We start from the raw sequence: 15,798 nt of genomic DNA, 5'->3' as shown, positions 1-15,798 counted from the left end.
GTTTGTAAAGGAGGAAAATATGAGATCCACCATGGGAGGGTGGTTGTACCGCAGCTCCCGACATGCTGCCAAAACAGCTGAAAAATATAAAGCAACCTCTACAATGCCAGGCAGCCTGCTTAACGGGCCGACTCCACTGAATGGCTGGGTTGTTTGCCATAATGTGGCTGAACGGGGAGCTGGAAGGATTTTCCTTTTCCCACTGGCCCTTGTGGCTTGGCTGTAGTTTTTGGAACCCATCACTAGAGCCATCCACTCCCAGGGGAGCCAACCCTCGGCTGCGAGTGCCTGTGGCCTGGCTTGAGGCGGGAGGGCCAGCCAGTCTGGGCCACACCGGGACCAGCTGCCAGTTACCCAGGTGAGCAGGGCAGGATGTCACCTCAGTGGAGTCTTCAGCTAGCAAATGGCTCTCTCCACCCTCTCTTCTCTCAGAGCCCCATCACAGCGATGCCCGCTTCCTGGCTCTCCCAGCTCCCTTCGGTGGAGCGGTCAGAATGGGGCTGAGTGTCCAGTGCCCCTTCTTAGGGGTTGGAGACAGTGCAGGGCCAACTGGCCCCCCCTGGCACCCTGCAAGGCAGCCCAGGTCCAAGGGAAGCTCGGGCACGTCCTGGACAGAATGCAAAGCGCGTCATCTCAGCGGAAGACAGGCTGCGGGCTGGCTGCTTCCCTGGAGGCCGCGTGCAGCCCACAAGATGAGATCCCTACTCTCGAGAGACACGGGGCCCCCTCCTTCCCACCCCTCCCCAGCTGCTCCATCAAAAGAGGGGAAGGGGCCCCATACTCCCCCTAGCGGGGCTGTCGTTGTACAGCAGCAGGACCGCCTGGCCCGACCAGAGCGTCCGCTGAAGCAATAAAAACAGCCTCCCAGCACGTGCTGAGAACCCTGAGGCTTCCACGGGGGTCTGGAGTGCACAGCGGTGCAGTGCCCGGCTCCCAGCCGCAGGGCTCGCCGCCTCTGTGTGCCCGCTGGTATTCTTGGGGCCACCCAGGCCAGGCCACGACCTCACCTTCTGGCCAGGGGCGCTGCTTCCCAACGATTCCAGGAAAGGTGGGGGGAAGGCCGCACGGCTAACCCGGACGCCCCGTCCAGTTCCCTCTTTCAGACAATCATGCCAGGCGACGTTTCCTGAGCACTCAGTCTGTGCCAGTTGCTGTTCTAAGCACTTTTCACCATTAACTCATTGGAGCCTCATGACACGTCCAAGGTCACCATTAGTTTGGGGAAGTTTTCAGCAATTATTTCTTCAAAGACACTTTCTATCCCTTTTTCTCTCTCTTCTTCTTCGGGTACCCCTATAATGTGGATATTGTTCTGTTTAGATTGGTCAAGGTCACCATTAGGAATTCCGTTTGCTAGATGAGGCACAGAGAGGTCAGGCACCTTGCCCAAGGACACAAAGCCAGAAAGTAGCAGAGCTGGTTCCAGAGCTCCTGTTCAGGACCATCAGCGTGAGTCAGACAGACCAGAGTTCAAATTCCAGTTGGGCCGCCACCCACTGTGTGCCCTCAGGCAGTGACTTCACCACTCTGAGCCTCAGTTTCCTCACCTGGAAAACGGGATGAAATCACCCCTGCATTCCAGGGAGATGCAGGTGTGTAATTCCTCTGGTGCATGGCACAGAGTTAGAACTCCATGGATAGAGCAGTAATTAGTTCTGTGTTTTGGGTAATAGTGATAATAGCAGCTACCACCGACGGAGTCTCGGTACACCCCGGCCTCCGCGCTCCATGCTTTGCTAAGAGCGTTATCTCATCTGGAACGTGCCCCCGCGCCCACAGGCAGACTTCCAATGACCATCACCCCGTATTGTGTATGAGGACGCTGTGGCCCCAGCAGTGAAGTAACTCCCCCGAGGAACACAGGACAGACACCTGCTTTCTCCCCCTATCTAGCTCCAGGCCTTAGCTGACTGGACTGTGTATGTGAATGTTCTAAGTCTCAAGGTAAGTCTGAGGTTGGAAGAGAAACCTCTGTCCTCAGAAAGCCTCACAGTGCCATCTGCACACCCGGTCTTTCCATCCTTACACTGGGTTTACTTGTGCTCTCTGCTACCCTGTGGCTCCGAGGCACACGCCACCCAGGGAGTGCTGTCCCTTCTTGGTGGGGGGCTAACCAGGCCTCCTCCCCCTGCCCCTGTGTAGTGGGGTGAATGGCAGCCCAGCAAAATATACATCCCCCTGGAACCTGTGGGCAGGACCGTACTGGGAGCAGCAGTCTGTGCCGATGCAATTCAGGATCTTAAGATGAGATCATCTGGATTATCAGGAGGGGCCCTAATTCCAAGGACAGCTGTCCTCACAAAAGGAGAAGACAGGCAGAAGAGGCCCCAAGGAGAGGCCATGTGAGAACAGAGGCAGGAAGGACCCTCCCCTAGAGTCTTCGGAGGATTGTGGCGGCCCTGCTGACGCCTTGATTTCTGGCCTCCAGAACTGGGAGAAAATTTTTTTCTGATGTTCTAAGCCAACCAGTTTGCAATAATTTGTTACAGCAGCCACGGGAAACTAATACATCCTGTCACTTCTGTTAAAAGGAACGCCCTCTGTCCTGCCGGCACAAGGAGGCCCTGGGTGCTGCTGGCTGCTGCGGCCTCAGGCCAGCCCGGTGGATCTCCCCTTCAGGTCTGCAGCAAGGGCTTGGACTACAATACAGTCGGCTGGACCCTTGGACACGTGTGTGTTCCGGGTGCCTGTCCTCCACAAAGTTGAAGTCAACACCCCATGGGGAGGGAAGGAGGGCTTTCCGGTGACCTGCCCACCTCTTGCCTCCCCCTCCCGTGACCCACATTTGCTGGCAGGAATGCGGGCAGCAGCTTGGATGGCAGGAGATCATTGGGTGTGGCCATCTGCCCAGGGAATGGCCAGCCAGCCTGGCTGGGTCAGCCTGTGAACAGAGGGCTCTGCTGGCCTTCTGCATCCCCGCCGGCCTCGCAAAGCCTGGGGTAATATTAACAAACAACAAGAAGCCCTCCCTGGTGGCCAGCTTTTCACCAGACCCGTTTCCCTTTCCTCTTGGGCTCATACCGAGACTACATTTCTCAGACTCCCAGACACAAGTGTGGGACCAGATGACCAAGTTCTGGCCAAGAAAATGTGGTGGAAGCAATAACTCGCCACTTCCAGGCCTGGCCCAGAAAAGCCTTCATGAGCCTCCTCATTCTCCTTCAGGGTTCTGACCACCCAGGTCAGCTTCCCGGGATGACCTTGACTCCATGTACAGGGGACACAGCACCTCCGTCAAACCCCCAAATGTCATTGAGAGCAGAGGCCCCTGCCCTGGCCTGCCACCAACTGAACATTATGTGGGCCTGTGATTAATAAGTACTGTGCCACTTCTATCGCCTGTGTGTGAAGTGTCATTTGCAGTGTGAAGAGCCACTGGCCTATCAGAGCCTCTTTCTTACAGCAGCTAGTGTCAGCTTTACACACATACCAGTAGGTCCCCCACACAGATGTTACACATAGCGTGTGCTGGACACTTGGAGTGTATGTCCTTACTTCATCCGCACAACAAACTAAGTCTGTCATTATCCCCACTTTTCAGATGAGCAGAGGTCCAGGGAAGTAGTGATTGGCCCACAGGTACATGGCCAGTGAAGGGAAAAGGTCACATCTGACCCCAGACCGTGCATTTTAACCTGCTGTCTAGGGCACTCCCCGTCACCTCCATCCAGGAGGCGAGGCACTGGCAGAGGTCCTCCCTAAGGAAGACTTAGCCCGGAACCCTTTTTAATGAAAGGCAAACAAACGAAAAGCCAGGAGGGGCAGGAACACCGCCTGCTGGAGTCTGCACCTGGGGCCGTGTCTGCCCCTGCCCGGGCCCGCTGCTGGCATGCTCGGGGTTGGGAGCTCTTCTAAATGACAGTTTTATAAGCAGTAAGTGGTGGGTGATACAGGGCACAGGGCTTCCTTCCCACGGGCTGCACGGAGGCTGAGAAGTCTGACAGGCTGCTTTGGGGACTGCAGGGCCGCGCGGATCATCCCTGGAAAGGGATCCTGTGCCCGTACTTGCTTGCCTCCCAGGACCCAGGCAGGCAACTTCTGGAGGTGGTGTGTTCATGATCACACACAGCTCTGCCTGTCAACGTTCTAGTCAACACAGGCCTGGCAAATGGCTGCCGCCAAGCACCGAGGGAGCCTCTGGGGGAGCGAGAGTCCCAGTGCGCACGCGGCCCCGCAGTCCCGCACAGGCTGGTGGCTCCCTGTGTGAGCACAGCGCCAGCCTGTGTGTGTAGCCTGCGTCCTCGGATCCTGCTCGGGCCACTGTCCCGCCCTGCTGCCTTGGGGCAAGCCGACAAGGCTTTCTTCTCCCCGCGGTGTGTGCACACCGGGGACCAGGCAGAAGCCTGTCTGACGGAAAAAGGCACCCGTGAACAGCCCTCCCCACTGCTGGTGTCTGCTGGGGACGGAGTCGCCGCCGCGACGGAATCACCCGCTTGTGGGTGGCACACAGGTCTGCCCACCTCTGGGCTTCAGGTCTGTGTAGCCCTCGGGCTGACAAGATGCAGTTCTTACAAAGGTGGCTGGCTTCTGCCTGCTTTTCCCCTCCTTCTGGGCACTGACTTTCAGTGCGACAGCACCAGCGGGGCAGCCCAGGCCTTTTGCCCTCCCTACCTCTACCTGGCAAAGAGATCCGGGCAGCCCCAGCATTTGCCTTCTTTCTGCATCTCCCCCACCCCCTCTCCTGCTGCCCCCCATGGTCTGAGCTGTCCTTAGTCACCCTCCAACGAGTCCTGCCTGAACTGACGGGATTTTGACGCGTGCCCAACACAAGATCCTCTTCCGTAGACTAGCTCCTCCGTGTGCTTGCTCACAAAGCATGGATGTGGCAGTTTCTCACCCTCAGCGTGAATGACACTTGGGACCAGATCTTCCTCCACTGTGGGGCTGCCCTGGGCACTGAAGGATGCTTACAAGCATGCCTGGCCTTGACCCACCGGATGCCAGCAGCATCCCCAGTGGAGAGGATGAAAACATCTCCAGATGGGGCCAAATAACCCTCAGGGTGGGAAAAAGGGGACAAAATAGCCCCAGTTGGGAGGCACTGATGAGCATAAAGGATCTGGCAGCACGCTGAGCGACTTAGATTCAGACCTGGCTCTACGGTTGGCCTTGGGCAAACCACTGCCCTCTCTTGGCCCCAATTTTATCATAAAAACTTAGAGGGGCTGAACGGGGTGCTCTGGTCTTCCAGCCGTCTCTGATTCTCTGATGCTGCTTCCAACAGGGATGAGCTGAGACTTAGGAAATAGGATCAGAAGGGAAGGGATCCAGTGATGTCACAGCGCTGGGACAGGAAACAAGGGCGGAGGGGCTAGCACGTCAGGTGGGCATCCCTGAAGCTTTGGGCTTCTCAGTGCCTCTCCCTTTTCTCCAACAGTCTTCTTTATCTCCAACCTAAACAAGACCTGCTCTGGAAAAAATGTATTTGCTATCAGTCATGTACACTCTAGCATGATTTAACCCCTCTTCTACTATCTTCACAAAGCCAAGGCTGTGGCCCTGGTTGGGGCCATTTCATGACTAACTGGAACAGCTGTAGGATGTACTTGGGAAAGGCAGGGCAAAAGAGCCACTTGGGCTAAAACGGTGGTTTCAATTTCCTAACATCATGTGATGAGATGATCTTCCGGGTGCCCTGTGTTACAGTCTGTTTCGACAGCTGCCATGGTGGGTAGGGAGCAGAACCAGTCAAGTGCCAGGAGTTATGTGGCTCAGAGGAATTGTGATAAAGAGGCGGGTCCAGGAGGGCCCCTGACCAACCAGGTGCTGAGCGGCCGGTCCCCTGGGCTTCATAACTACCCATCTCCTGACAGCGCCTGGCAAACACCAGCTTGCGTGGAGCAGAACACAGCCCCAAGACTGGGACATTCCCAGCTGGTGACCACAGTCCCACCCATGTGACCCCAAGAGGCCTTCCGGTTGTTTGTGGGGGTGACCTATCCCCGAATAGCTCTGCTTCAGCTCTCGGCCAGGAGGGAGGATGCCTGCCCCCAGGGCACGGGGGGCACACACCTGTGCAGCTCTGCAGCGGGGGACATGTGGGCACAGGAGAGGATGTCGGGTACCAGCACAGCTCCCCCCATCGCAGGTGCAGTGTGGCTGCTCTGGCCTTCAGTCTCCTCCTCAGTAGGATGCTCGGACTAAATGATCCCCCAGGCCTTCCAGCTCCGTGAGCCCACGATTAATAAAACTCAGACACGCCATCTGCCCACTCTGACATTTAAGAAGCAGAATGGATTTCCAAAGAGAAAGCTGCCCCATGCAGCTCGCTTCTGCTCCTTCGCCTCATGATCGACTATGGGTTCACACCCCCCCTACATCCCAGCCCTGGCTTGATCTCAACATGCACATACACAACCACACACAGAGCCATCACCCAGCTCCACCCCGAAGGCCAAGAATGGGGGCACCAGGTGATGGCGGAGGCCTGCCCTGGTAAACCTCTGAGCTAACCAACCCCCTCTGGGTCTTGTGTCCTTTGTCGCTTGCTGGCATATCCCCAAACTTGCCAGTGCAGTTGGTGCCAACTCATCTTCCCCACCCTTGTTCAGGTCCTCCTCAGAGCTGGGGAGTGGGAATAGCTGCCCCATGTACAGATGGGGAAACTGAGCTTGAGAAGTAAAGGGTCAGACCTGAGGTCACACGGATGACAAACAGCAAGGTAGGGGTGTCACCCTGAGCAGAGTATGTGTGTGTCCAGCCTTCTGTGCCATGTGGGGCGGGTTCCTACCGCACTGCTGGCCAACCCGACGCCCCACAGCTCTGTCCTGCAAGTGGCCCTTCACCATCCAAGGGGACCTCGTCTCCAATACAAGGTGATGAAGAAACGGGGTCTCAGGCTCACTCCGCTGCCGCCAGAACACAGATCCTCTGCACCATGCCAATGGCTCTGCTGTGTCCATCAGGTGGCCTATGATTGCAGGAACTTGAGGCCAGGCCAAGAGGGGAAAATAGGGGGAAGTTCTGGGGATGTGAGACCCTCTCCCACCAGCCAAACTCCAGAAGTGGTTTTAATTTTTGCCCAAGAGCTGAGCCAAGGCGGCAGGGGCACGGTCGGGCCATGGTGCCCGTGCAGCTGCCAGGAGTCCCGGCAGGGCCCCTCTAGGGCTTCCTCCCACCCCCCCCATCACAGAAGTCCCTGGGGAAGCCCCTGGCCTGCGGCCTGGCACTTCATGTTGGCTTACTCTCCGCAGAACCCCTCCAGCTGCCCATTTGCTCCTGGACTCTCAGGGGGCCCTCTGGGGGTTCAGCTGGTTTCACTCTCCCTCTCCTCTCCTCCTGGATGCTGGACTTGGCTGCCTGCCCTTTGGGCCTGACCACTCTGGACACAGTGTCTGCTGTTCCTGCCACTTCTCCATGCCGAGCACAGCCCTGGCCGTCCCCCTGCCCCCCGCCGCTCCTCCCGCATGCACCACCACCCTGCTTGGAGAAGTGGCCCGGACTTCCTGTTTCTCACGATGGCCCATAAAATCAACCCGAAGAGCTGGATAAAAATATCCCCACCACCAGCTTCTTAAAAGCACCAAAGAGCTGACACGACTATAAGGAAATGCCAGGCCAAAAGGGGCAGGGAAACCGGAACCCTGGAGCTGACCTGGCGCAGAGGCCACCCTGGCCACAAGGGCATCTACAGATCCTGTGAAATTTGAACTTCCGCTTCTATGGCCTTGAAGGTCAAGCAGAACAGAAAGCAAAGCCTGGGGCCTCTGTACAAGTTGGGGGTCTAATAGGAGAACGTCCCCATAATAAGCTGGGGCCCCAGAGAACCGCCTGCTCTAGGTGAGAACAGGGGGGCAGCCGGCCAGCCTCGTGCAGAAGTGCAGCCAGGCTGGAGTCCCCAGTGCTGCCCTGCAAACCCCCAGCCCTGAACTGGGCGAAGGAGGTTCCCAAGCGGCAGTGTCTCTGGGCACCTGCCACAAACACAACCCCGACAGGGAAGCATGTTCACTCGGGCTTCGAATTACACCTGCAATTTTGTTTTTTCCAAGTATCCAGGCACACAAGAAACCCACACTTCCTGGTTGAGAGTCAGCAGCGACAACAGCCAATACAAGCGGTGCTGCAATGACTCCAGGGGTTGGGCTTCTCGCAGCCTCTCCAGCTCTGCCAGCTGGGGGAAAGCAATCCAGAACCCAAAGGGACCTGCAGGGAAGCCGAGACCTCAACGAGAGAGGCGGCACGCTGATGTCTCAGGAGGATGGGGGCTCTGCCTGTGCACCCCCACCTCGCCCAGAACCACGCCCGGCCCCCTGAAGGAGCTCAGTGGGTATTTGTGAAGTCATTAGACAAACAGCCTGGACTGGAGGAGGCCTTCAGCAAGGTGAGTCCCACGATCGGTGTGTTCCAGGTAAGCCTGATGAATCATTCTACTCGGTGTGCAAATAGGTGAGAGGAGGTGACTGACCCCAAATTTCCCTTCTAGGTGACATTTCTCTATGCAAAGGCAGGCACTAATGAAAAAACAAACCCAGCCACAGAACAGCCTCCACAGTGGAAAAAAACCACCCGGAGGTGTAATGACTGCTGCAAGAAAGCTGAATCCTTCAGGCCAAAACAAGCACCCCCCACCGCTATAATTTCGAGTTATCCGTTCTTTATTACAACTCAGGGCCTTGGCTCTCAAAGCATCTACCAGGGATTCTTTCTGTGGGGGCAATTTCGGTGCCTGCAATTAGCTGAACAGGCATCTTTTGTCCCTGCTAAAGCACTCAATTGCAGGTGTAATTAGGTTCCCTCACCCCTGAAATCTGCAGAGAGCCGCCCGCCTTGACTAACTGCACCCACAATTAAGTGCTTACGGGCATGTGGCTGGAGCCGGCAAACATGTGCATGTGGCTAATAGCGGGGGCACCGAGCACGCTTTCAAAAATAGACACTGTGTTGGAGAAATCCAGCCTTTTTGCATTTGTTGTTCAAACGGCTCTGTCCAGCTGGGAATAATGAGGAAAGACAAACACACCAATTAGGCTAGGTCCATACATAAATAAACTGCACAGCTCCTTAATTAAGCCACTTACAGGAGTGGGCGAGGCAGTGTGAAAGGGGAAGGAGAGGGACGGCCCTAAGGGGCCAGGGCTGTGCTGGGGACACCCGGCCTTAAGGTGCATGGGGCATGGGCGCCATTTGGCTGTGACAGTAGAGCCGCGTGGGCTTAGACCCCATCGGTGGGCTCTTGGCCGCTTCAGCCCATGGAGACCATTGTGGGTAGAGAGCATCTTGGGGGCTGGAGGGGTTGGGAAGGGTCTCCAGGCGCCCCTACACACACACCCTAGGGTGAGAGGGAATTGAGTTAGGGAAGGCAGTAAAGAGGGCTTAAATCCTGCGTCCAGAGGACAGCAGTATGAGACTTAGCCTGCATCCTTTGTCCTTTTCCATAGGCTGGCTCCGCCCGGTGTGTGACCTTCCCTGAAGATGGCCACATCTGCTTTCAACCTCCGCCTCCTCTTCCCTGGGCCACAGAAGGATGCAAAGTCCAAAATCAAACTACTTGCCTGCTTCCAAGACTAGCTCCCTCAAGGCGCCTTCAGCTGGGACCCAGGCCCTTGCCAAGCTTCCCCAGCACCCATTCTATATGGACACACAGTTAAGAAAACAGGAGGACGTGTGTGGCCAGCGATGAGGCCAGGGTATGCCAGGAGGCGGCACACGGCCAGAGAGATGGTGGGTGACTCCTGTATCTCTGCAGCCCCTTCCCACCACACGCCCGTTCTCAACTCCCTGCCACGCTGCGGTATTGTTTCTAAACAATAAAACCAAGCAGATCATAGTTACTGTAATCAGGCAAGGGAGAAAGGCTTGCTGCTCCCCCCAGTAAAGCCACTGAAAGCTATCTGCCTTTTGCAGAGCTCAGCAGTCCCCGCTGGAAGCAAAGGGCAAAAGCAATATTTAGATAATTAAAAACCCATTGCTGGCGAGGAACAGCCGGCGGCCACAGGTGGGTTCAGAGTGGACCAGCAATGACTCAAAATGGCCAGGGTGCCTTCTCACCTTCCCTTCTGGCCACAGGTGAGTGAAATGATAGGCCTGGGAGACAGGGGCAGGTGACCACATGGAGCCCGTGCGGAACCAGGCTCCGGCCTGGGATTCTGGCTCCATGGTCCCTGTGAGCCCTGGCCCCTGCCCTGCCTCTTCCTGCCTCAGGGCCTTTGCACCAGTTGCACCCTCTGCCTGGAACTCTCCTCCCCCCAGGTCTCCACCAGCTCTGTCCATTCAGGTCTGCGCTCAAACATCACCTCCTCAGGAAGGTCTGCCATGACTGCTGGATCAAAAGTAGCTTCACATGGCTCTGCCCCGCCACACCATCCCCTCACTCTATTGCGGGGTTTCTGTAGCCCTTAATCCCTGAGTTTACACCTGCCATTTTCATTGTCTTGTTCGTCTTTCTGGCACTCCACGGGGCTTTTCCACCACCGGGTGGGCAGCATCTGTCATGGTGGCCAGCAAACAGTGGGGACTTGGTACCGAATAAATGAATGAATGAATGATGCCCGAGTTGAATGCGAAGCCACCCAGGGCACTGTCTCAGAAGCAGGGCTGGCCTGTGAGCCAGACCAGGCGGGGCTCTGGAAGTGTCTGAGGCATGGGGGTCCCTCTCTGCTCTGGAGAGCCGGCTGCGGCCTTCAGGTTGGCAGCCCCGGGCAGCAGGGGTGGCCACACGTTGTTCCAGCAGGGCAGACAGCACCTTCTCATTTAGCCTTTGGATTTGTGAAGCTTGACTCGGCGCCACGGATCACTGAGCCCTCAGGAGTGGGGGACTCAGCCAGACCCTCTTCCTGCCCCCCTGCCCAAGCACATGCCTGTGAAAAATCAAAATCAAGATCGAGCCCTCCTCAAAATGGCCAGGCTTGGATGATCTGCTGTCACGGGGCCAGCAGGACCGTGGGCCACCGCCACGTGGATAGCCTGAAGCCCCACACAGGCTGAGTCATCTGTCCCCCATCAGCGATGCCCAGAGCCGCCGCTGAACCACTGCATGAACAGGCTTGTACTGCATCCCTTCCCTCGCCTCTGCTCCGACGGGGCCTTCCCGGGCAGGCTACGGGAGCAGCTGCGTGTGGGGCTGGGTCCTGCTGGCTGGAGGGCTACAGGCCCCTTTGTCTGTCCCTTCTCCACACTCCCGGGAGAGTGCCCCACACACAGGGCATCTGGGCCTCGCCAGCCCCCCACCACGCCAGGTCTGGCGTTTCTGAAACCGTCCCCTGTTGTGACCGGTGAGCAGTCTTAACGGTAGTGTCGCTCTGCCTGCGTGGTGGCAGAGCCGGCCACGCCCGCTTCTCCTTGGAGGCCCGGAAGCTCTCCACCCTCCCTCTCAAGTCCCGCTCACCCCATCCCTGCGGGCTTGCATCAGACGGCTACTTCTTAGTGTGAGAAACAGGTGGGAACCACTCCAGGACAGGCAGGGGCCGGTATACCGCAGGTGCTCAGTGAATGCACAGGAGGAGACCGCGTGAGGGACTGAGCCAGCGCGGGCCAGCGTTCAAACCCACACACCACTGCGGCCTGTGACCTCTCTGACCTCAGACTCTCCCCAGCACTGAGTGTACATGAAGGAAGGTGTGGGACGTTCTGGGCCGCAGGGAGGCTCACACATTCCGTTTCCTGTGAGGTGTGGGTCACCTTCCCACCTCACAGACAGGCCCCTGCCCAAGGTCTGCATGGGGAGGAGATGCCAGGGCGTGCGTCTGGCAATGACAGACACCTGGGAACAGGGGTGGTTTGGCCCCACAGGGCTGCAGGAAGGGGCCCTGCCTTTCCCACCCCAAGCAGCCCCACTCCCCTCTCGGTGCATCAACCATGGGTTCCGCTTCTCCTTTTTTGAAGGATCCCCAATCTAAACTCAAGTAGCAGCCTACTTCCCTAAAGGAGACCAGCCTGTGAGGCCCTACGGAGAACTCGGAGCTTCCTGGCCTTTAGCCAAGGCCACTAAGGCTTGGCTGGCGACCCCGCCATTCCTGCTAATCCTCAGGCAGTCGCTGGGCCTCCCGCCTTGGGCCGCTTCTCCCTTAGACGTCCCCTCCGAGTCCCCCCACCGCCATGGCCCTTGGGGTCCATGTTGCCAGGGTTCCCTCCTCTAGCCACCGTCCTGGTGACCCAGCCCTTACTATGTCTTCCACCCTTAAACCCCAAAGCCCAGGACTGGAGCCCGGTATGCAGCAGGTGCTTAATGAATGCACATCAGGAGACCACACAGGACAATGGCAGGGCTGCAACCTCGAGGCCCATGTTGGAGGAATTTTGAAAGCCAGTCCTTCCGACCCTGTGACAATGGCATTCCATCAGGCACAATGGGCGTGGGGGTGAAAAATGGTCCCCAAGGGGCCCCCACACCAGGGGCAGATTTGTTTTGGCCTCTCAGGTCCTGGCCTTGGGGCTGGGGTCTGGATCACAAGCAGCTCCAGATTAGCAAGGGTCCCACCCACTTCTCTTTCCACTGGGTGTCACCTCACATCACCCCCAGCCTTCCCCTTATCAGCAAACTGTCACACCCACAGGGCTGCGGTGACTTTGTGTCTTTTATTTTTTTTTCCAATTCTTCCCTTCAGGGAGCCCTGATAAGGAGGCCAACCTTTACCCTCTGTTGCTTCCCCTCTGGGCTTGGAGAAGCTTCCCGATGCCCAGAGGGATGCGGCCTGGGGCTTCCCAGCGATAATTCCACTGCCCCGCCCCAGCCCAGGATCTCACTGGCCTTTGCCGTGGTCCAAGGCCGCAGGAGGCCACCACCAGCTGTGTGGAAGGGGGTGCAGTCCCCACTAGAAGCGGGCCTGGCACAGGTGGGCCTGGAGGGAGCCCTGTCTGTATGACCACCTCACCTGCTGCTCTGCGACCTGGGCACCATCACGTGGGATGCCAGCGGGTGGGCCGGGGCCAGAGGGCAGGCCTTGCTGGGCACTCTCCCAGGCTTCCTTTTGCACCTCAACTGCAGAGGCTGCTCATCATCTCAGTGCTCAGAGCCCTCGAGCAGGGCCCAGGGCTCACTAATGTCTGTATCTGGCACAGAGGAGAAGCCCGGTCCAGGGAGCTGCTCAGAGGGCTGTGGGTGGCATGAGGAAGTGGGAGGCCTGCACTGTCAGCCCCGAGACACAGTGGCGGGCTCTCAGCCAGCCCCAGGCTGCACACACCTGGCTTTCTAGGTCATGGTCCCCAGGCGTCTGCCCACCAGCCAAAGAGAGGATCAGCAACTGTCGCACTCCACAGAGGAACGTCCTCAGCAAGGAAAAGGGGCAAAGCGTGGGTGTGCGTGGCAACCCGGACGAACGTCACAGACAGAATGTCGAGCGAAGGTGGCTGGGCAGAGGAGCACAGGTTGTACAAATCCACATACAGGAAGGGGCGGAGCAGGCGAATGTCCCCTAGTGTACGCCCCAGAGAACTGGAAGCAGGGGCTCGAGCAGATACCGGCACACCCACGTTCACAGTAGCATTACTCACAATCGCCAAAATATGAACGCAACCCAAGTGTCCATCAGCAGGTGAAGATCAGCAACACGGGGCCCATCCGCACGGCGGAGTGTTACGCAGCCCTAAAAAGGAATGAGGCACCGACCCACGCCACAGCATGGATGAACCTCGAGGACGTGGGACCCAGTGAAATGAGCCAGTTGTACAAGGATAGATACTATACAATTCCATTCACACGAAGTACTGGAGGAGTTAGGTCCACAGGGACGGGAAGTAGGGTGGTGGCCGCCCGGGCTGGGGGCAAGGGGAGGGAGCTCATGTGGAACGGGGATGGATGGCGATGGTGGTCGTGCAACACTGAAATGGTATTTCATGCCACTGAACTGAATACTTAAAAATGGTTGAGATGCTAAATTTTATGTTTTGTGTATTTTACCACAATGTGAAAAGATGAAGAGGAAAAAACTAACAAGAGTGATGGAAAGCAGATCCGCGGTCACCTCACTGGGGTGCAGAGAAGACGGGAAGGAACCTTCTGGAGTGACAGCAATGTGCTGCACGGTGGTGGGTGTTGGTTACGCACAAGTACACCTGTGTCAACAGTCAGTGACTAGAGCTCCCCGGATGGCTGCATTCTATTGAACACAAACTGTACCTCAATAAAGGTGATTTTAAAGGTTAAAAAAATGGCTTTGAAAACTCACCTCTCGATATGTTGTATATTTTTTACAAGTTATTTTCATGTACTATATATTATCTATTCTAAAACATGCAAAGAAAAATTTTGATTAGAAAAATAGTTCTAGGCCATTCTTCCTGTGTTAATGGGTTGCTATATGCCCCACTTTGGAAGCCAGGGGTCAAGGCAGTGGGTGGGAAGGCCTGTTCGAGGAGGAGAGGGGGTGAGGGCTGTTTCTGGGGCACGTGGGGGAACATCCTGGGGAGAATCGCCAGCCCCAGAGGCCGACAACCACGAAACCTGAGGCCACGGGTGCATTACCTGCAGGTGAGACCCGTCTGTGCCACACCCTTCTCTCTGTGCCCCATGTGTGTCAGAACAGCTGTGAACAGGATTCTCAAGAGAGTCCACCGTCCCAGACCAGAGGAAGGGGTGCACTCCCTGGGGGGTTCAGCCTCTGCCCAGGTTGCAGCCAGAAGCTATGCTGGGCAGGGGTGATCCCCAGACAGGTGGTGGGCTGGGTTCAAGTCCCCATTTACCATTGTTCAGGTCTGTGGCCTCAGGCAAACCCCCTGTGCCTCAGTTTCCCTGTACATAAAGTGGGGTTGCTGTGAGAATAACAGCTGATACGGGAAGCCCTGAGAGCAAGCCGAGCTCACCACTAGCTGCTGTCATTTTCTGTCTGGACACCATCCTGACTGTGCCCGCCCCCGTCCAGCCCCTTCTCCCTCAGGCTCCACGGGGCACCCGGCGAGGGAGGAGAGTCCAGGCCAATCTCCCTGCAGCTCAAGTTCAAGTCCACTGGCAGTCTGTGTTTATCTTTAACTTGTCCTTTTCCTGCCCTGGGCCCAGCACCTGGCCCCTCCCTGCGCCCATTGTCTAAGGACCAGGGCCATCCGGTTCATCCTGGGGGAGGACAAGGGAGCCCCCCACCCCCATTTCCTTACAGCGGTTGGGACTCCAAGTCCCTGACCCAGCCCTTGGCCAAATAAACACAAGCATACACAAGAGACACGCCTGCCTGGCCTCACGGCAGCGAGGGCGGGAGGGGCCGCTGGAGCGTGGCTCCCGGGATGCTCTGCTCAGCTCAAGATGGCCTTGGGGCTGTCCTGGGGTTCGGGGGTGCCCCCAACCCACCTGCCTGGGGCCTGAAGGTCGGAGCCCATCCAGAATGGGTCTTGTAGCAGAGACCCTCTCAGCACAGCCTTCCCTCTCCTACCCAAACCCACACAGGCCTCTACAGTCCCCCGGGCAAACTGACCCCTTTTCTCCCTGAGTTGAGGGGCGGACAGTCTGTGCTCATCTGTGTGTGGGGGCCAAGGCCTGTGCCAGGTAGGGGTTCCCACTGCCAGACAGGAGACAGAAGCCACTGCTGACGCCGTCAGCTCCCCAGCAAGGCCGCAGCCCAGCTCAGCCCGGCACCAGGGCGGCCTGCAGTGCCCCACGCCTTCTGCCGCAGGACTGTGGGACAAGGGAGGAGCGGTCCCTACCATCTCAGGGGTCCCCAGGTGCCTGCGCCAGCTCAGAGACACCCCTCTATCAGCTCCTTCCCCCTTCATGTCCTGTCTCTGCTGGTGTCTCCTGGGACCACCTCCCAAATAAAGCCCTACCCGCAAGTCCTGACTCCAGGCAACCCAGCCCAGCCGGAGGCACCTGCTATGGGGGTCAGCCACGGCGCGACAAGCCCAGGGACCTCCACGCCCTCCAGGCAATCGGGGGAG

The 15,798-nt window shown here is 57.6% G+C and overlaps 1 protein-coding gene across 7 annotated transcripts in view; it reads right to left on the bottom strand.

Annotated features, from left to right (window-relative positions):
- The window catches only part of GSE1 (Gse1 coiled-coil protein), a 388,729-nt gene that overhangs the window by 104,041 nt on the left and 268,890 nt on the right, over positions 1 to 15,798 (bottom strand). The window lies entirely within an intron of this gene.

Source organism: Manis pentadactyla, chromosome 15 (genome assembly GCF_030020395.1).
Source record: "Manis pentadactyla isolate mManPen7 chromosome 15, mManPen7.hap1, whole genome shotgun sequence".
NCBI classification, from domain to species: Eukaryota; Metazoa; Chordata; class Mammalia; order Pholidota; family Manidae; genus Manis; species Manis pentadactyla.
Note: the sequence above shows the minus strand (reverse complement) of the source record. Positions and strands in the feature narration are given on the sequence as shown.